Raw genomic sequence first — 21,188 nt, 5'->3', positions numbered from 1 at the left:
AGTAGTGAACATGAACAAGCATGAATGGGCGCTTAGTAGTGAGCATGAATAAGCATGAATGGGTGCTAAGTAGTGAGCATGAGCAAATATGAATTGGTGGTCTGTAGTGCACGGATGCATGCTTGAATGGGTGAATAGTAGTGAACATGAGCAAGCATGAATAGGCACTTAGTAAACATGTCCAAGCATGAATGGGTGGTTTGCAGTGAATGGTTGAATGCTTAGATGGATGCTTAGTGGTGAACATGTGCAAGCATGAAACGGTGCTTACTTGTGAACATATGCAGACATGGATGGGTTGTTTGCAGTGAGCGCATGCATGCATGTACCATTGCTTGGTAGTTAACATATGCTATTCATGAATGGGTGCTTTCTAGTGAACATGAGCAACCATGAGTGGGTGATTTGCAGTGAACGTGTGCATGCATGAAAGGACGCCTATTACTGATCATGTGCAAGCATGAATGGGTGGTTTGAATTGAGCATGTGCATTTATGAATGGGTGCATAGTGGTGTAGCATAAATGGATGGTTTGCAGTGGTTTGCAGTGCGCAGATGCTTGCTTGAATAGGTACTTAGTAGTGACTTGTCCAAGGACGCATGAATGGGCCGTTTGCAGTGAATGGATGCATGCTTAGATGGATGTTTAGTAGTGTATATGTGCAAGCATGAAAGGGAGATTTACAGTGAACCGGTGCATGCGTGAATGGGTGTTTAGTAGCGAACTAGTGCACACATGAATTAGTGATTTTCAGTGAATGTGTGCATGCATGAATGGTTGCCTAGTAGTGAACATGTGCAAGCACAAATGGGTGCTTAGTAGCGAAAATGTGCAAGCATGAATGGTTGCCTAGTAGTGAACATGTGCAAGCATGAATGGGCGGTTTGCAGTGAACAGATGCATGCTTGAATAGATGTTTAGTAGTGACAATGTTTAAGCTTGAATGGGTGACTTACAGTGAACATAAGTATTCATAAATGGATCTTCTGTACCCTTGATTCTGGTACAATTCATTCATAATGCCATACATGGCTCTATTTGCTCTCTCCGTACTCAAAGAGATTTCATCGTTTCTATTGTGCAAGATGTAACCTACTTGGAAAACATAGTTCCTCTGGCACTTGGAATGCCAGGGACGCATTGTTTGCGCCTATGCTGTGCATAGCTTGAGCTATGGAGCGCAGCCTGCTTGATTTGAAGTGGGGCTAGCAGGACTGCCTGTTTTCTTAGAAGAACAGTTGAAAGCAATACTTTTTATTGTTTGCCACACATTTAATTGAACGCTGCTTGTTGTACGATAACACAGGAGTGAAAGCTTATATCACTTCTGTAATACAAGCTAACAACACTTGTGTAATACATACTCATTTAACTTGTGTAATACAAGCGTATATCTCTTGTGTAATACAAGCATACATCACTTGTGTAATGCTAGCATACGTCACTTGCGTAATATAAGCTCACATCACTTCTATAATACATGCTCACATCACTTTTGTAATACAAGCTCACATCCCTTATGCAATACAAGCTTACATCACTTGTGTAATACAAGCTTACATCACTTGTATAATAATAGCTCAAATCACTTGTCTAATACAAGCTTACATCACTCGTGTAATACAAGCTTACAAGCTTGGATCACTTGTGTAATACAACCTCACATCACTTGTGTAACACAAGCTCACATCACTTGTGTAATACAGGCTCACATCTCTTGTGTAACACAAGTTCATATCCCTTGTGTAATACAAGCTCACATCACTTGTGTAATGCAAGCACAAATCACTTGTGTAATACAAGTCTACATAACTCGTAAAATACAAGCATACAAGCTTACATGACTTGTTCAATACAAGCTTACATCACTTGTGTAATACAACCTTACATCACTTGTGTAATACAAGCTCACATCACTCGTGTAATACAAGCTTACATCACTCATGTAATACAAGCATACAAGCATGGATCACTTGTGTAATACAAGCTCACATCACTTGTGTAATACAAGCTCACATCACTTGTGTAATACAAGCTCACATCCCTTGTGTAATACAATTGTAACACAAGCTCACATCCCTTGTGTAATACAAGCTCACATCACTTGTGTAATCCAAGCTCACATCACTTGTGTAATACAAGCTCACATCCCTTGTGTAATACAAGCTCACATCACTTGTGTAACACAAGCTCACATCACTTGTGTAATGCAAGCACAAAACACTCGTGTAATACAAGCTTACATAACTCGTGTAATGCAAGCATACAAGCTTACACAAACAAGTTCTGTCAACAGCAAAAATACAATGGGGCAGATTTACAAGCCCCTTGCGCCTCATTTGCTCCGCCGTTGCTTTACTTCTGTGACGCAGTGGCGCGTAAACCATGCATCATGTTGCACCGTATTTACAACGTGATGCATCTAGGGAGATGCGTCACATTGTAAAGCCCTGCACCACATGAAACCTGCATCCGGTTTCATATGGGCTTTCCGGCGCTAGGGGGTGTTCCATCGCAGGAACGCCTCAGAATAGTGTCTGAGTGAAATCTACAAGATTTCACTCAGTCCCTTTTTCGACGCCGCTGCGGTAAAACCTTGTGCCAGTTTGAAGCAGGCATTAGGCTTGACGTACCATGTTGGACATAGGCAGGGTTGGAACAGTGCTGGAGTTGGATCGTGTCCGCGATGCAACTCCAGAACTGCGCCAACCTAACGCTGGCAGATGCGACACGCATCTGTTTATGCGCCAGGAAAGATGCGTTACACAAGTTTACCCTTGCGCCATCACAGATGCGACGCATATACAATGCGGCACATCATAGCGCAAGGGTAAACTTGTGTAATGCATCTTTCCTGGCGCATCCCTGCTGATTTGCAGGAATGCGCCAGGAAACGTAAATCTGCCCCAATGATCCTCATTGTCGGGAGATGAGCGAGTGCAGAGGCTGTCAGACCTGGAAGCGTAAAGATAACTTTTTTACCATTGCAATGTCTCATATGTGTTGATATTAACCCCTCCCATGCTCATGACGGAACCGTTCAATCACGAGCCTCGGGTGGGCTGTGCTGGTGACGGAACGGTTCCGTCACGGCCCGCTTGCCGCGCCTGCGAGGCGCAAATTCCCCGCCTGCGCTGACGTTCTAAAGAGTGGGCGGGGCCGTGGCGGAACCGTTCCGTCACAAGCATAGCTCACCCGAGGGCCGTGACGGAGCGGTTCCGTCACGAGTACGGGAGCGCCGCGTGGCCCCGCCTCTCCCTTAGCACTGCGGCGGAATAGCCGCCGCAGCAAAGGGGTTTAATGTTACATCGTTTGATACGGTGTCAATGAGATCATATAGAGAGGGAGTACTTGTACCTATCTCATGGGGGAGTGTAATAAAGGGCATGCACCAAGATATCACATTCTCTGTTCTGAGAGATGCCCCTGCTTTTATCGATCCTTTGCTCTTTACAGAACTCTTGGAAGTTTAGCATATCTTTTCCTGCAGAGATCGAGTTGTTATCGCTTCTTTATTTAACCGGACTTCCAGATCCCATATGGACAATATCGCGCCGTGCACTTTAGGCGAACAGACTCTTTAGGAAGGCTGGTCGTGCCAAATGTATAGAATGGATATGCTATTAGAAGTTTTGCTCTGTTTTTATCAGTTTTAATAAGATTGCTGTTTTTATATTGTGATGGTTTTAAATAACTTGATACAATAAAAATGTATGTATCCTGCATGGAGAAATATATTTAAGCCAGATTATGTGGTTTAATGTAGCTATTCTATTATTCTAGGGGGTTGTATGCTGTTCTGAAGAGACCTCTTGTAGTCAGTACGGAGACCTGTGGAAGCAGAGGAGCAGCGCAGAGAGTGCGGGGAGGAGCAGTCCCACCGAATGCGAGGTGAGCCCCACCATGCCCTAGTCCTCTAGCGCCATCCATGTCCTTGCCGCTGCTCAGCAGAGAGGTCTGCTCTGAAGCGGAGGGGATTCCCTACTGCTCTATGTTTGGGGTTTTGTAACCCCATGATTCTGGTGTTTGAGAGTCCATTGTTTGATAGGTTGCAAGGTGGCTGATGCCATATTCTGCACAAAGCTAGTCCTTTGTTCCACACTGCCTTACGGATGCTACATTCTTGACTCCTCTGGAATCCAGTGGGGAGCTATCCACAACATTTACTTGTGTGCATTTCTTCTCTATTGGTGTTTAATTTGAGCCAGTGGTTTCCGGTGCTCGGCACCAGCACTGAACTGCCGGAACCGGCACTTATGACAGCTGCCACATGGTGGCGCTGTTTGTGTAATTTAAAGATGAGCCGAAAAAGTTGTTTGCCAGTTTAATGTACATTAAAAACAACTAATGCCTGCCTCCGATGCCATTCTGAAAGTTTTGGTAGTCTTGAATAATTTGAATTGTCACATTGTTAGCAGTGTGATGGTTAGTAGTTGTGTAAGTTCAGTGGCAATGGGTGGTGCAAACTGTGGTAGCCTCCTGACCAGGGCTCCAGCACTTATTTATTTATAAATTAACCACTGTTCTATATGCAAATCAATATTTTCCAAAAGTATTTAGAATATGGACTGCTGGCTCTGTTTGCACTCTGTACAGTACAGCCACTGGTTCCTCTACATATCCAGTGTTTCATTGACATATGACAAGATTTCCACACATCCCGGACTCGGCGGCGCGGGTAGGCCACAAGGCACCGCACAAGGCTAATGAAAACCAACATACATGGGAGTGAAAGCCTGATGTGTTGACCGCCGGGTACTGTTGATGCCTGGATACTTGACACAATTAGGTAGATTCAGCTCATCGCAGGTATATTGACACATTAGACACCATTTCATTGTGTTTTTGATGAACCTTCTATATACAAACATATTAAAAATATTTTTTAGTGTAGTTAGTTCCATTCCTTATGGTCCTGAAGAATCGCAAGTTAATTGACACAAATTCGAGAAACATGTTGACCGTTATCATTATTTTTCACTAACTGACACATAAATAAGAGACATTATACTCCAATGAGTGCCGGTTATACTGCTTTTTAATTAGGACAGGAGACCCCCAGAAAAAACTCAGTCTCAGGAACTCCCAGCCCCATTTTAAACTCACTACCACGTCAACACTTTTCTGGCCCCATACCCGCACTTCACAATACGGCTGTTGGATAAAAGATCACCGGTACAGTGCCCCTCTTCGAAGTGAGCCCGTTGGGTATTGCACCGCCGACCAAACGAAGAGCAGCCCATATGATGAAGCATGACACCTGAAAGGGTGTGTGAGGGCATTAAAATCCAACATATGGATTCCTACCTGTAGATCTCAGTGAGACCCAGTGGTTTCAAGCCTTCGTGTGAGTTCTACTAATCTTACCTGAGGAACAGCACAACACTCCTTCTTTGACGTTTTGACTGGGGCACCCGTCTGTGCAGGACCTCCCACTCTTGTTGAGTGGAAATAGCCCCCCCCCACATCCCCCTCTTTTGAATATAAAGATTTCCACTCAGCACAGCACTTCATTTTTCTGCTTAGTCCCTTCTTGGCCCTTTGGCACTTTGCACGCTTCTGCCTCTGGTTCACTCTCCATCTGCATAATACAGATTTTCTAGGTTTGCATGTTGCACAGCACAGGCGTAATGGGTATGGACTGCATTCTCGGGGTAATTAGAGCTAACAGAGTCTGGTAAGATGGCTCAGTGAGCTAATGTGCTCTCCTGTCCCCTGTGCTAAACCCTGCTTTCTAGAAGGTTAGTACTACGCAAGTCAAGACTGTAACCTGGTACAGCCAGCTCAGCCTTCTACCTGGGGCGGCTCGTTGTTATGGCGGAGAAGCATCACCCCACTGAAAAATAATATGATAATAAAACCATTTTGTTATCATTTTATTTTTATTACTGCCAACCCAGGTTAGGGTGGGGCCGTCGCGCCAAGAGGCACACTTTAGGGAGGAGTTTTGGGCACTAGTAAGTGCGCATGTCTGTTTGACCGGCTGTCTAATGCTGTCCAAACAGACATGCGCACTCATGTTTCTCCAACCCAGCTGTGTTGCAACAGCTCAGCTGGAGAAAAGTCACAGGCTACTTGTCTCTGTCCCCGTCAAGTCAGCCCACTAGGCCAATCACAGCGCTGCTCTTCTGCTGGTACTACCAGCTTGAGAGCAGAGCCGTGATTGCCCACTGGAAACCTGTGCAGCATTACCAGGGTCGGGAGAATAGCACCGAGGCGGCGGTGCAGGGGCAGGTAAGTGTTTTTTTTAATTTTTTTATTTGCCCTAGGCAGCGGGCTGTGAGGTTAAAATATTTACCCCAAAAAAATGTCCTTCCTTTGTTTTTTTGGGGGAATTCTTATCTCTTTTCCAGCTCACACCAGCTCATCATTTCATCTGTTAAAAGGAGGAGTGAACCCGAACACCCAGTTTTGCATATAGTGCTTAATGCTGGACGAAGCACTGGTTATTGATGCTTCCAATTTTGCCAGATGGAGTGGGTCACATAAGTGCACTAGTGAAAAGATTCTGCACTGAGGCACAGCTCGTGTGAAACAGTGCTGCTGATTTTTTGTGCATCTACACGACAACCTGTCACAAACTAAATTTGCACCAACTGGTTGACATTTTGCACCAGTACAGCAATGCAGAAATTAGTTTAAGACTGGTGCCCAGCTCTTCAAGACCAGTTCAACACTGCTTTGCACTGCTGTCATTTATGTGCTCCGGTGCAGTGCACGTGAGGCTGCAGTGCAGGGATTTGTCCAAGATCACACAGCATGCATTGTAAGGAGTTCTACAACAGGTAGGGCCCTTGGAAACATGGACAGCCCATGCCTGCTGTTGTGGCCTTTGCCTGTGTGAACTCTGCCATACATCCTTTTCACCATTATAGTTATGTTATGATATGTTATTATGAACTTCTAGAGCGCATTATCACCCAGGGGTATCTAAGCGCTATCCACGGACACACACCACCGGTGAGAAACACAAAGCCACCTGCTCAGAGGGGCCCCGAAGCCTCTAAGAAAGGCACAGTCTTCAAATTCTTCCTAAAAGGGAGGAGATTGGTTTCCTTCCGGAGTTTCACTGGAAGGCGGTTCCAGGCTTGAGGGATGGTACTAGAAAAGGCTCTGCCGCCCATAGACGCAAGGTTGAACCGGGGACAGACCAAATTGCATACCTCAGCCGACCGAAGGGCCCTCCTTGGCACATAGTTAATCAGTCGGTCCTTGATATAACTAGGAGCTGAGCCATAGATGGCCTTATGTGCTATGCAGAGGCTTTTAAACTTAGTTCTCTGGGTAATTGGAAGCCAGTGTAAATCCTGTAGTAAGGGCGTGGCCTGAGTACACCTGGGCTTTTTGTGGATTAATCTGGCAGCGTCGTTCATTGCAACCTGAAGCCTAGCCAGAAGATTTTTGGGTAGGTCATAATATAGAGAGTTGCCGTAGTCAAGACGTGCCAGAATCAGGTCAGACACCGCCAGTCTAAGAGTAGAGAAAGACAACAGTGAGGATATTTTCCTGAGCTGGCGCAGCAGACTAACACATGTACCCACCACAGCCGACACCTGCTGTGTCATAGATAGCAGGGCATCAATTCTGATACTCAAACTTTTTACTGCCACTGCAGATTCCGGAAAAGGCCCCAGCTCTGCCGGCCAGAACAAATCACTTCATGGATTTCAAGCTGTGGTGACTGCTAGGACTTCGGTTTTATCCGGATTTATTTTTAGTGAGTTAGCCGACATCCAGTTAATAGTAAACTTGAGAACGTCTTGCATTCTCAAGTAAGCCATAGATGACTGGTCAATCTGGATCAGAATTTGTGTGTCGTCGGCGTAATTATAGACCCTACAGTCCACCTGGTTCAAAGCTGCAATCAGAGGCGGCAAATAGATGTTGAAGAGCAGAGATGATAGCGCCGAGCCCTGAGGTACTCCTTGAGTCAGCCCGGCTGATTCGGACACTAGGTCCGCGAGTTGAACTCGCTGAGAACGATCTGTAAGAAAAGAAGTCAGCCAGGCCAAAACCGTGCCCTCTATCCCTTGGTCCTTAATCCGCGATAGTAAACGGCCATGACTAACGGTGTCAAACGCCGCGGATAAGTCCAAGAGGACTAGGGCACACAGTGGTTTCTTGTCAGCTCTAAGTCTCAGGTCATCCAGCACTGAAAGCACGACCAATTCAGTGCTGTGATGAGCTCTGAAACCCGCTTGATTAGACTCGAGGCGGTGATTACACTCTAGTAAATTGGTCAAAGAATGTAAGACATGCTGCTCTAAAATTTTAACCAAAAAGGGCAGCTTAAAAATAGGCCTAAAGTTCTTTAAATTTTTGGGATCTGCATCTGGTTTATTTAACAGAGGGACCACCAGTGCTTCCTTAAAATTAGAAGGGACCAGACCCGTCCGCAAGGAATGGTTCAGAAGGGCGAGTACTTTATCCTTTATCCCTTTCTTCCGGAGACTTTAATTAAAACTTTGGTGAGCTCTTTAGTTTTAACCTCGTTAAATTATTGCAACGATCTAATGCTCAGGTCAGGGTCACAAAAAAACTACAGTCAATTCAGAATGCGGCCGCACGCCTGCTCTCAGGAACCTCGAAGTTCGAATCCATATCAGAAACAATAAGGCAGTACCATTGGCTAACGATCCAAAACAGAATCAAGTTCAAGTCCTTGTGTATAGTTTACAAGGTTTTGAACAATCAAGGACCGCATTCTCTCAAAGACCAACTGAAGCTTTATATACCCTCCAGACAGATCCGCTCTTCCTCCTCGTACCAATTAGTTATTCCTCGATCAAAGAAAGTTTCCTGGGGTGATCGCCGCTTTATAGTGGCTGCCCCCAAACTCTGGAATACTCTCCCTCACAACATCAGGATGAGTCCCTCACTCTATCAATGTCGAAAACTTTTAAAGACATGGCTGTTTAATCAATGAGCCTTTTTATGATGAGTATGAAACAGATGAATTATTAGCGCCAAGACGCCCTAGGGTATTCGCTGCACTCTATAAATGTCAAAAATAAATAAATAAATAAATAAATAAATAAATAAATAAATCCTCCATCCCTGACCATCCCAACGTGAAAATTTTTGGGGGGCACGGGTCTGCTGGAGATCCTGATTTCACCCGGCCCATTACGGTGGCAAGAGACTCCTTAGTGAGGGTGGGAAGTCTGGTCAGGACATTTGTTATCGGCCTAGGAGGAATGGGAGTAGGATCAATTGAACAAGGAAAATATGGGGTGTGACTGATTTCCGTCATCAGATCCTTTATCTTATCCCCAAAGAAGGTTTGAAAGTCTTGGCAGCCCTTTTGATTAAAAGTCGGGTTAGGCACCCTTACCGTCCGTAGATCGTTTAAGACCCTGAACACTTCTTTCTGCGGATTGGCAGCCTCAGAAATTGTTACCTCATAGAATTCGGCCTTCCTCAAGTGGATGGCTTTCTTATATGTAGCTCACTTCTGTTTATATTCTGCCAAATCACTGGGCTTATGTGACTTACGCCATGCTCTCTCGCATTGGCGGAGGGCTTGTTTTTGTTCTCTAAGAGCATTATTGAACCATGGTGTCCCCTTGCCCTTATCTATCAGTCTGATTTTATGGGCCGGTGCTTCTACCTCAATGGCGTCCTTAAGTATAGACAACAGGGCAGCACTTTCAGTCTCCACATCGTCCTTCATGGAATGCAATGGCTTTTAGGTCAATCGCTCTGAGCTGTTTCCAACTGCGAACAGATTTCCATTCTGGTTCGGCTTTAGTTCTTCTGTTTAATAGCGGATAGGGGCCTTCAATCCGATAGTGGTCTGACCAAGAACATGGGGAGACCACTAATGGAGCTGTAAGAGGACGAGATGACCACACCAAATCCAGAGTGTGGCCTACCGGCTGGCAGGACCCACAACAGAAATGAGCACGCAGGCTTGCACTGGCACTGCCGTGAGCACGGACAAGGAAGGTTGCTGCCGTGACCCGGGGAGTTTATGGCCCCCGTCCTGAGTGTGGCTGGGCTTTTTAAGGACGGTGCCAGTGGGAGGGCGAGGGAGCGCCCAGACCAACCTTTTAATTTGTGGCGATTGGAGTAACTAAGCGCATCAGCGCGGAAATGTCTTTTAGTTTAATGCCAGGACTGCTCTGATCTCCAGCTGGCACTGGACCAGGCCCGGACTGGCCGTTGTGTGCACCGGGCAATCCCCCGGTCGGCCGCAAGGGTGGGGGCCGGTTTTGGGCCCTGGGGGCCGTTTTTGTTACAGAGCCGTTTTTGTAGCATAGCTGCAAAATCGGCCCTGTAACAAAATCGGCCGAAAAGCGGCCCTGGCAAAGCGCTCGACCTCCCGAGGGGGGGGCGGCCGAGCACTTTGCCAGGGCCGGTTTTGGTTCCCAGTCCGGCCCTGCACTGGACCCGGCCGTGCAGTGCCTGCAGCTGCCCTGCAGCAGTGTGTGGCGCAGCGCCTGCATGCGCCCCAGAGTTACATGTAAGAGTTGTGAGCATGGCTTTAAGTGGGTCGGGTCTCACCGGTGCTGAGCACAGGCAGGTTTTTAAAGGGGGCCTCCATACGGTTATCTATCGGGCTCTGTTTTGTGCCCTGGCACAGGCGGTCCGTTTTTCCCGGACTGCAGTGACAGCTGGCACATCCATGTGCGCGTGCTCACATTGCTCACTTCTCACCAGTGAAGTCACGGCATGACGTCATGGCAGGTGTGTGCAGTAGGGGGAAGGGAAATCCTTTAAAGAGAGTAATTTTCTCTCTGGATTTCCCTTCTCTTTTTGAAATTCAGGAGCAGCAACATTGTCGCGGTGTTACTAGGGCTTGAAGTGGAAGCTTTTTCAATATTATATACAAGCCATAGTTGCTGCTCATTTATCTTGTGCAACTAACAACCATTGACAAAGCCAATAGCCCTGACTTGTTGTAGGTATGATGTTACTTAACAATGACAGAAACAGCAAAATACAAATCGGGCAGCACACTATGCTAAGCACAGATTTTTAGTTTATGTGTTTTTAAGCCACGCCTTTAAGTACATTGGCCACGGCCCTTTGAGAAGCCCTTGGTGTGAGCCTTGTCAGGGTGGCGACCCTGCAGCAATGTTAGATTTTGATACAGCACTCTGGGACTTTGTGGCATTAATGAGAGCGAGGAAGGGACCTTGCAGAACCTTGGCAGACTGCAGTTGAGTGCCACCTGCAGACATCCAGGTATTACATGTAATAAGGCGGGACTGTTGAGAAGAGCAGCTGGCCTGTGAGCTGTAACAGCAGCAGCCTGACAGCCCGGTGTTACATTTACCTGTTCCTGGACGCCATATGTGGTAACCAGCAGCCGTAGCAGCATTTTTTTGGTCAATAATCAGGTACACTGGGCATTAATTAGGAATTGCAATGATGTGAAGGTGGCCTGTGATCCTCGACAGAAAACCATGGTTGGGTGATAACCGCACGCATTCTTATGGTACTTTTCAGGAGGGGTGGGGATTGTTCGGGACCAATGGCCATAGCGTCCTCAGCAGCACGCTAGCATCATACTATTCACAGCGATATATTACCCAGGCTTATTCAGGAATTGTGTAGAGCAGTGTTGGAGTCCTTTGCTCACCTGACTGGCACAGTAAAGAATTTTTGGGAACACTCACACAAGCTGGCCTTAAATAGCAAGGAATTGGCTAGTCCAGAAACACATTTTGTGCTCAACACAAGAGTAATATATTTCATTTACCCTCAAAAATAGCTCCATGTTACACGAGCAAAGGACGGTCCCCTGGGGCGCCGCGTGTCACAGCGGATTAATGGCTTACAATTTCACCTTTTGTAGGCTGGAGATAGTGTGCAAAATGGGTTTTTCTGGAGAGATACATTCCCCCTCTTACTATCCTGTTCGTTTTCTCATGGCCTCCCTCTATCTGTCTTTCTCCTTTTTGATATCTGTTTTTCCGCCTCTTTTCAGTCGTTATCATCGGGAATTATTGCTCCTTTACTTTTATGTCTCTGTCTTTGCTGTTGCTTTTTTATTTTTGCTCATTTTTATCAGTAGATATTTTTCTACATACAACTATACATTTCTTTTTTTGTTTTGGCCCTATTGTTTTAATCCTAATCTTATGATGTCTGTATTTACATTGTCTTTATATGTGTTGTCCTGTCCTTTTGATACCTTCCTTTATTTTTGTTCCATTTTCTGAAAAACCCGGACACTTATCTCGATCTGAAATAGAGAGTTTGTCAGCGTATTTCTTAAGTCCTCAACAGCACCCATCGTCTGGTAACATGCTCTAAAATATAAACACTACAAGTGACATGTTTACAATATTAGAAGTATACTACTTCAAGTGATGTTGTGCTAAATATATTATTAAGTCACAGACTTCTGGCTTTCAGTACATTACATTAGTATTTACATTGCATTAGCATTACACGATAGTACATTACTATTTACTTTACATTATTATGCTATATTACATTACATTAATATTTACATTACAGAAGGATGACACCACATTACATTACTATTTACATTGCATTAGTATTACACCACATTACATTACTATTTGCATTACATTAGTATAACAACGTTGCATTATTATTTTTCCGTCATGGTAACTTGCGCGAACAAAGTAATGCTAAGGTAATGAATAATTGTTGCTTGTTAACTTCCTCCCTGATTGCTTATAGGTTCACAGTAGCCTTCATTCTTTTTCAATCAGAACATTCATGAGCAGATTTTGGTGAGTTTTCCATCTCACATTCTTATTCTATTCAGAATGCACAACATCTTCATTCGGAGAACAAATTCCACCGACCTAACACCTGCAAAGTTAGGTTGTGGTGTTCGCTCCTACTATAAGCGCATTGACATTTCCAGGTAACATGTCCGCCGGTGCCTAGATCTTCTGAGATTGATCTGTCGCGGTCGGCTACTGTCCCCCAGGCCATGCTCCACGTTCATCGCACTCGCCCGTGTGCTGCCCTCTCCCTTCCTCCGTTGTTTCACCCCATCTACTCTCTGTACACTTTGCTATTATCTGTGCCCACCCTCCACCCCATTGTCTTCCCCCCACCCTTCATGTTGCTTCCCTCCACCAATCCAGTATTTTTTTTTTTTTAAATACACATTTGAAGCGAGAACTATTGGCTTTGCCAATGATTGTTTTTAATGGGTGGGACTATGGTATGGCTGTTGTCTGAATCCTAAAGTTAATTGGTGACTATGGCTATAACAGTAATCTATCCTCATATTAGGGTGAAACTTTGTCTGCATGATTTATAAAATATAATTTGCCTAAGTGAATTCTGGGGGTTTTCCAGGATGTGGTTGGAATGGTTTACTTCCGGTTGGTGGCTTCAGAGTGGCATACGGTCTTGCTTTGCCCTGAAACAGAGGGAAGGGTGTTCATGTTCTGACTTTGGTGTCCCAAAGCATTGTTGAAAAGAGTGATTCTGAGGTATCTTCTGAACTTGGCGTAGGTTCCAGTAGGAGGGAGATCAGGAGATGTTGGGGGTCAAAGCTGTTAGAGTCAGCCTCATACGTCATCCACAGTGGTACTGTGGGGTTCTCCATGGTGTGCAAGTCTTGTCTCTGCTTGCAGCCGGTGTTTTCAGAAACACATCACACCCAGTATCCCCTGCGTCTGTGGGAGTCCCCTCTAAACTCTTTGCTGGGTGTATATTTGGAAGGTAGGGAAGGGGAAACAATTGGAAGTTGCACTTTGCTCCCAGAATGCTCTTCAAAAGGGGGGCAGTGACACCGATTTCCAAAAGTAGTGGAGTATCTCCTTCTGCAACGATGGTTGAGGACATAGGCCGACTGCGAATTCTTGCCTTAGGGTTGAATGTAGATGGTGGTTTGAGAAGGGCCAAGATTTGCCAGATGAGATGTGTGTGTACACCAGGGAAAAAGAGACATCTGGTGCCTGGGCTAGATCTGTGGGCTTCCCCAGGTCAGATGCACTCCATAGCATGGAAGTAACTACGACAAAATACAAAGGTCTTCCTTCTAAAAGGATGTTCAGGACTAATGCCAAGTGTCTCCGAGCATCTACAGGTCTTTCACTAAATGTTCAGATTTTCATGTAGACCAGCCACCTCTGACATCGATCTTCATGGTGTCGCTCAGACAAAAAAAATAGATTTTCCACACGCCGAATAGAATGTTATGTTATGTTATGTTACAAGAGCTTATAACATGCTTACTCACTCCAAAAGAGTTTCTCAGTGTGATACATTTACTGGCCTGCAAGCCTTGATTTGATCTGATTTGATTTATGGTTTGTAAAGCGCTTGAATCATCCCGTGAGGGGTCTCTCCGTGCTAGGACTTTGCTTTCGTCAGCCAGGGAAGGGACCTATTAAAACAGCGTCGTCTAAAGAAGCCTCCGGAACTGCAGGTGATCGGTGCACTCCCGCAGCTGGATGGGTAGTTGGTTCCAATAGGTCAGGGCTAAATGGAAGAACGCTTTACCTCCCTGACGGGATTTTTTGCAGCGAGGAACTACAAGAAAAGATTTGGAGCCTTGACCTCGGAGAGATACACAGGATTAGCAGCACCAATCAATCAATCATAGCATTTGTAAAGCGCACTACCTACCCGTGAGGGTCTCAAGGCGCTAGGGAGAGGGGGGAAGCTGCTACTGTTCGAAGAGCCAGGTCTTGAGGAGTCTTCTGAAGGTCTTCAGTCTGCCGTAGAGGGATGGGTAGGGTGTTCCATGGTTTGGTGGCGAAGTGGGAGAATGATCTGCCGGCCGGCGGTCACTCTTGGGAGGCGGTCACCAAGAGAATGACCAGGTTTTCAATAGCTTTGTGAAACTCTTGTTGCTGGAACAGGTACACACTTTGACTGGAAGTTTGTTTCTGTACCAGGCACCAAGGTGGGTAAAGGGACTGCCTGTTCTGGATCACAGAATGAATCACAGGTGGTAAAGGGCGAGGTAGACATGGTTCTGCTGTGAAGATACTGAGGACCACTAGCATATAGTGTTCCGGGGACACTCCATTGGAATTTAAAAATGACCCGCTGTCCAATAGGCGTCCAATGCAGCGCCTTTAGAGCGGGGATGGCCTCACAAATTTCCAAAATGGGACCAGTGGGTAAGCTGGAATGTCTTCAGCCCTCCTCTGCCAATTCATGCGGTCATGAGGCCTTCACACAATTCCGTCTTGTGCGTGTTCCCCGCTGCAGCGGAGACGCGGTCCGCGGAGGACAGAGGGCTGATTCTCCATCCTCTGTGGAGAGAACGCAACCTCTCTCACAGGAGGGGGGCAGGGGCGGCCGCTCCTGCCAGCTTAGCACAATCTAGATGCAGATGCATGCAACAAAAGTGCTTGGCTCAGGAGAGGCAGGTTACTGTTGCGGACGGCGGGCAGTGTACACTTTCCAACCGATTGCATAGAGGCTTTATGGATATCAGACAGTGCGATTGACGGAAGTAATGAATTGCAAGGGAGGGGAGGAACCTGGTGGGGCATAAAACATCTAGATGGAAGATCAATAAATGACAGAAGGCTGCGGTACCGCAATACGAGCATGCAGCACAAATGTCGAAATGCAACTGAAACAGAGGTGTGCGACGTTGGGCTAACAGCGACAGGGCTGTGCAAGATTTTAAGCATAACCTCTTCATATGTAAATGATTACTTATTTAAATTAATTGCATACATATTCCTCAAGTGTAGCGAATAGCCCTACACGTGACAGGACCAGAATATCTGGACAACTGCATAGACATTCACTAACCCACCAAACACCTACGCTCTGACGCACTCTCACTCCCACACAGTCCCCACAGATGCAAAGCAAAACTGGAGGTCGCTCATTCTCCTATATCGCACCCAAGACATAGAATGACCTCCCTCAAGACACCAGAGCCTCCATCTCTCTTCTTGAGATCCGCAAGAAGCTGAAGACCTGGCTCTTCGTTCAAACATCTTGGGCACCACAAACCTACACACCTGACCAAGCGCCTGGATACCCTCCCGGGTGATTAGTGTGCTATACATTCCAGCATAACAGAACACACCATAACATCTCATGAGGGTATCCTGAACATCTAACATTAATCTATTTCTTCTGGATCAACGTTTGGTGCCCGCTTTCGTCATTTGTGGATCAATTGAAGAATTGTTCCCTCAATTAAATGAAAAACTTTCCATAGCAATGGATTAAATATCTAACACCCAGTTCGGAAACCATGCTACGAGTCGAGCCTCTAACCTGCTGCTGTTCAATAATTTATTGATCCATTGTTTTCTCATTCATTCATTTATCAGTTCTTTGGATTTCATAATGTTCCACCCAGGCAGTCATTCACACATGCATCCTCTAACATGTGTACTTATTCGTCCACCCTCCTCCACCAGTCCATAGGCTCACATAGCCCACCACTCGCTCCTTAGTGCACCCATACATTCATTCACACATTCAGGCAGTCATTCACACATGTATCCACTTATGTGTGATCGTATTCATCCTCGCCCCCCCAGGCCATGGTCTACTATAGTCGACCATTCACTCCTAGGGACATCCATTCACAGATTCAGGCAGTCATTCACATATGCATCCTGTCACTCGTGTTATTCATCCACCCTTCTCCCCCACCAGTGCATAGGCTCCAATTGCCCGCCTCTCACTTCTTAGGACATCCATTCACTCATGCACACATTCAGACAGTCATTCACACATGTATCCTCTCACGTGTGTTCTTATTTATCCTCCCCCCCGTCAATGGGCACTCATAGCCCACCCTTCACTCCTTTGGACAACCTTTCACTCATTCACACATTCAGGCAGTCGTTCACACATGTATCCTGCCACTCATGTTATTCACCAACTCCCCTTCCCCACCAGCCCATAGGCTCCCATAACCCACCACTCACTCCTTAGTATATCCGTTCATTCATTCACATATTCAGGCAGTCCTTCTCACAGTTATCCTCTTAAGGATACATCCCCCCACCCCCAGTCCATGGGCTCCCATAACCCACCATTACCTCCTTAGGACATCCATTCAATCATTCACTCATTCACACATGCAGGCAGTCATTCGCACATGTATCCTCTTATGTGTGATCTTATACATCCTTCTCCTCCTCCCCCCGGTCCGTAGGCTCCCATAGCTCACCACTCACTCCTTAGTACATCCATTCATTCATTCAGACATTCATGCAATCATACACACATGTATCCTCTCACATGTGTTCTTGTTCATCCACCCTCCTCCATCAGTCCATAGGCTCCCATAGGCCACTGTTCACTCCTTAGGACATGCATTGTCTTATTCATACATTCAGGCAGTCATTCACACACGTATCCTCTTATGTGTGATCTCATACATCCTTGCCCCCCACGCCATGTGATCCCATATACCTACTCTTATCCTCCCCTAGTCCATAGGCTCCAATTGCCTACCACTCACTCCTTAGTATATCCATTCATTCATTCACACATTCAGGCAGTCCCTCTCACAGTTATCCTCTTATGGGTGCTCTTATACACCCCCCCCCGCCCCGTCCACAGGATCCCATAGTCCCCCCTTCACTCCTTAGGACATCCATTCAATCATTCACACATTCGGGCAGGCATTCCCACATATATCCTCTTATCCTCCGGCGGCAGGTTAGCCCAGCACCATGTGACTCTGGGCAATAGCTTGCTTAATCTTCCCGACGGCCCCCAGCGCCTAGAGACCCTTTCGGGTGATTGTTCGGGCTTTACAAATGTGGATTATTATTATTATTATCTGTGATCTCATTCATCCACTCTCCTCCTCCCCCCAAGTCCATGGACTCCCTTAGCCCACCATTCACTCCTTGGGACATTCATTAACTCATTCACACATGCAGGCAGTCATTCATGTATCCTCTTATGCATGCTCATTTTCATCCTCCCCCCTAATCCAAGGGCTCGAATAACTCACCACTCATTCCTTAGTACATCCATTCACTCATTCACACATGCAGGCAGTCATTTGCACATGCATCCTCTTATGTGTGATCTTATTCATCCACTCTCCTCCTCCCCCCCCCCGGTCTGTAGGCTCCCATAGCTTATCACTCACTCCTTAGGACATCCATTCACTCATCCATCCGTGCCTGGACTCGGGCTCCCCATCAGCATGGACCCCTTGCCCGGGGAGCCCGTGCTCGCCGCGTGGCCTGCCTGCAGCTGAATCCCACTGTCATGTAAGTTTTCTCCCAGGAAGGCAGGCGCTGGATGCGGTTACCCGGGAAACGAGCTGCTCTGCATTTAGTCTTCCAAAAATATACATCCCGAAGCGTGCTTTTTATAATTGATTTCTTTTTTCATACGCAAATCTTTTGCATCGGAGACTTTTTTAGAGGTGAGACGCGGGAATCCCGGAATGGTCCGAGCTCGGGGCCCCCCGCCTGCTCCGAGGGGGCCCGCATGCCGAAAAATAGATGGTGAGTCCAGGGTGCCCCGTCGCAGGACCACACACTGAGGGGTGCAAGAGAATGTCGAGATATTGCTCAGGCATCCTCTGTAACAAGGCACATCCTGATGCAGACCCCCGTGACACAGGAGGGGTGCCACCACACCACGGAGGTAAGTGGCTATATTTAGACTCTGTACCTTTGCTCATGCGGTAGCCAATCAGTTTGCTTGGAAGGCAGGTTCTCTCTGCATCAGTAGCTGTGGTTTGCTGTCTTGGTGTTCTACGTTTCCTTATATGCATGGAATTCAAAAAGTATGTTGAAACAGCATTTGTTAGACGTCACAGCATGTCCGGTTATGGCACGAGCTACAATATGTGGGCAATAGCTGCAATAATTGGCCTTAACCCTTGTTAGCCAGTTTTCGATTGAGGCTGCAGTCAATTATCACACAATATCGCCCTTTCAGTATTGCCCGGTGGCATGTTCTAATTGGTAGTAAACAGCTAATACGTGGAGTATTGAGTGCATTAGAATTGGAATTGACTGTTTGCCTTGGTCATGCTGTTTATTAGCCAGTGGGAGAAGAGGCCTGGGAGTGGTTGTAATAAAAATACATATATATATATATGTGTGTGTGTGTGTGTATATATATATATATGTATATATATATATTTATCACCAAGCTCCAAAAGAATATACGCACCCAATGGGTGCTAGCGTTTAGGCACCCCACTTACCATGGCTGGAAATGCTGACTCAGGGGTCTCTGACCGCCCAACTCTTGCCACAGAGTCCCTCAGCCAACTGCTTCATTGTCGAGCGTGTCATCAGGACCGTCTCAGACTGTTGCCACCAGTGCTTAATTTGAGCAGGGGGTTTCCGGTGCTGGCACTGCCACTTGATTGTCTGCACCAGCACTTATGACAGGGTGTCACATGGTGGCGATGTATTTCTAATGTTCAGATTCGCACAGCAACAGTTGTTTATTAAAAACATGACTTGCACCTGCCACCCAAAGCATTCTTCTAGCTTTGGCGGCCTGGAATAGTCTGAATTGTCACGCTTGAAGGACTACGATGCTTAGTAGTTGTGTAGGCAGCGACCTCCTAATGAGGGCCCTGGCATTTTTTTTTTTTTTTTACAAATTAAGCCCTGGCGGTGAGTCCTTCTCACACTGGAAAGTTTGCGGATGCCGATTCAAGCGCCACAAAACCTCTCACCTGCGAGTGACGCGGCGCAGAGTCATTAAGAAACAAGGCCGGACCCCTGCATGCTGGCGGCGGCTCATTTGCATGAGCGCGTATGCAAATGAGGCATCACTGAGGCTACTGCTCCGCAGCTGGGGCTGTCACTGATCCCCAGTGACCGGACAGGTAGCGAGCGCGCAGCTGCGGGGTCTGAGGCAAGCTGGAAAGGAAATGCAAATGTGGACTGGAGATGTCCCAAGTAGAATGCGCGCACTTTGGCCTTCTTCTCGGACACGCGCTGCCCAGGGGACTCATCTCCTCCTATCTGGCAAAGATGGCCATGTCTGGCTGATCGAGGCTCTCTGTCAGTATCTGCCCTGGATGAACTCGGGGCCAGTGCACTCACCAGGACATCTGCTGGCCTGCAGCCTGTGGGTTGGCAGTGGAAGCGAAGAAGTGCTAAAAACTGCAACTGCACACCAAGAAAGAGCAATGGCTGTTCTCGACTCATGCTGCAAACACCGTGCAAAGATGCACTTCTGTTCCTTCAGTGTCTTGCTGTATATTTTTGGAGAGATGTTGATTTTCGGTGGTTGGCGCGGCAGGTTTGTTGCTGCATTAAACATGCTGGAATTTATACTAAGCTCTGTTTCCAGCGGATCTTTTATAGAGTTAGCTTTTGTGAGTGGGCACATTTGCAGAGGGCTAACTCCTGGTGGCTTTATTTCTGCAGCCTACGAATGCAGCTGAAACATCATCTCCCATGGAGGCTATAGGAGTGTCTTTAAAATGAGTGAATTCAACAGGTGTGCGCGCACAAAGGGTCTGTAGCGCCTGACCTCCTGTGGCCCATGGTGCATCAGTTGAAAGCTAACTCTCATCAAATAGAGACAGTGGTGAAGTAATAAGACCCAACCTAGGGGCATATTAACAAGGGCTATATCTCCGCTTTTTTGGCTTTAAAAGCCAAAGAAGCGGAGATAAAATTATCGCCCTATCAACAACCGGAGTACTAACATGCAAAATCGCATGTTAGCACCCTTTTTCACTACGCTTCCATTGGCATCTCTAATGAGATGGAAAGTAGGCGTTCCAGAGGAAAATAATAGGAGAAATGTCACTAAGCGGCATTACTCCTGTTATCAAGCTTCACGCTAACTCTGTTAGAGACAAAAAAAGCAGCGCTAACCACGGTTAACGCTGCTTTTTTACATCTGCTAATTTTCAGACTTACCATGTAATCCAATGAGACGTGGAGCACATGGCTATGTCTACCACGGGCTATCAACAAGGATATCCCTATCTTTATAGTTTTATCGCTGCATTACCAGCGATAACCTCCCAAAATGCCGCTATCCATGGATTTATTTATCGCCTAGGCGGTTAGTGTTTTAAATAACCACGCGATATTATTCAGCGATAGCGGGCGTTAAAAAAATATATGCTAAGCGCCCTTAGCGTTAATTTTCCCTGTTCCTTGTTAATATGCCCCCTAGTCCTTAAGAACCCAAATGAGACCAGACTTCAGAAACCTTTGCCGCAATCTAACACCAGGACCTTCACCATACCACCAGGTACCTCTATCGGGCAATCAACTCCCAGCCAAGCCTCACTCCGCACATGAGC

General features: G+C 46.4%; 1 protein-coding gene across 1 annotated transcript in view; it reads left to right on the top strand.

Annotated features, from left to right (window-relative positions):
• The window catches only part of LRRC4C (leucine rich repeat containing 4C), a 342,231-nt gene that overhangs the window by 239,031 nt on the left and 82,012 nt on the right, over nt 1–21,188 (top strand). The window contains exon 2 of the mRNA XM_078684340.1: nt 3,785–3,892. The gene's annotated coding sequence lies outside the window, so the exon portion shown is untranslated. The remainder of the gene's footprint in view (nt 1–3,784; nt 3,893–21,188) is intronic.

This window comes from Lissotriton helveticus, chromosome 3_2 (assembly GCF_964261635.1).
Source record: "Lissotriton helveticus chromosome 3_2, aLisHel1.1, whole genome shotgun sequence".
Lineage (NCBI taxonomy): Eukaryota > Metazoa > Chordata > Amphibia > Caudata > Salamandridae > Lissotriton > Lissotriton helveticus.
The sequence above is the reverse complement of the archived record's forward strand: the minus strand, read 5'-3'. Positions and strand labels throughout refer to the sequence as shown.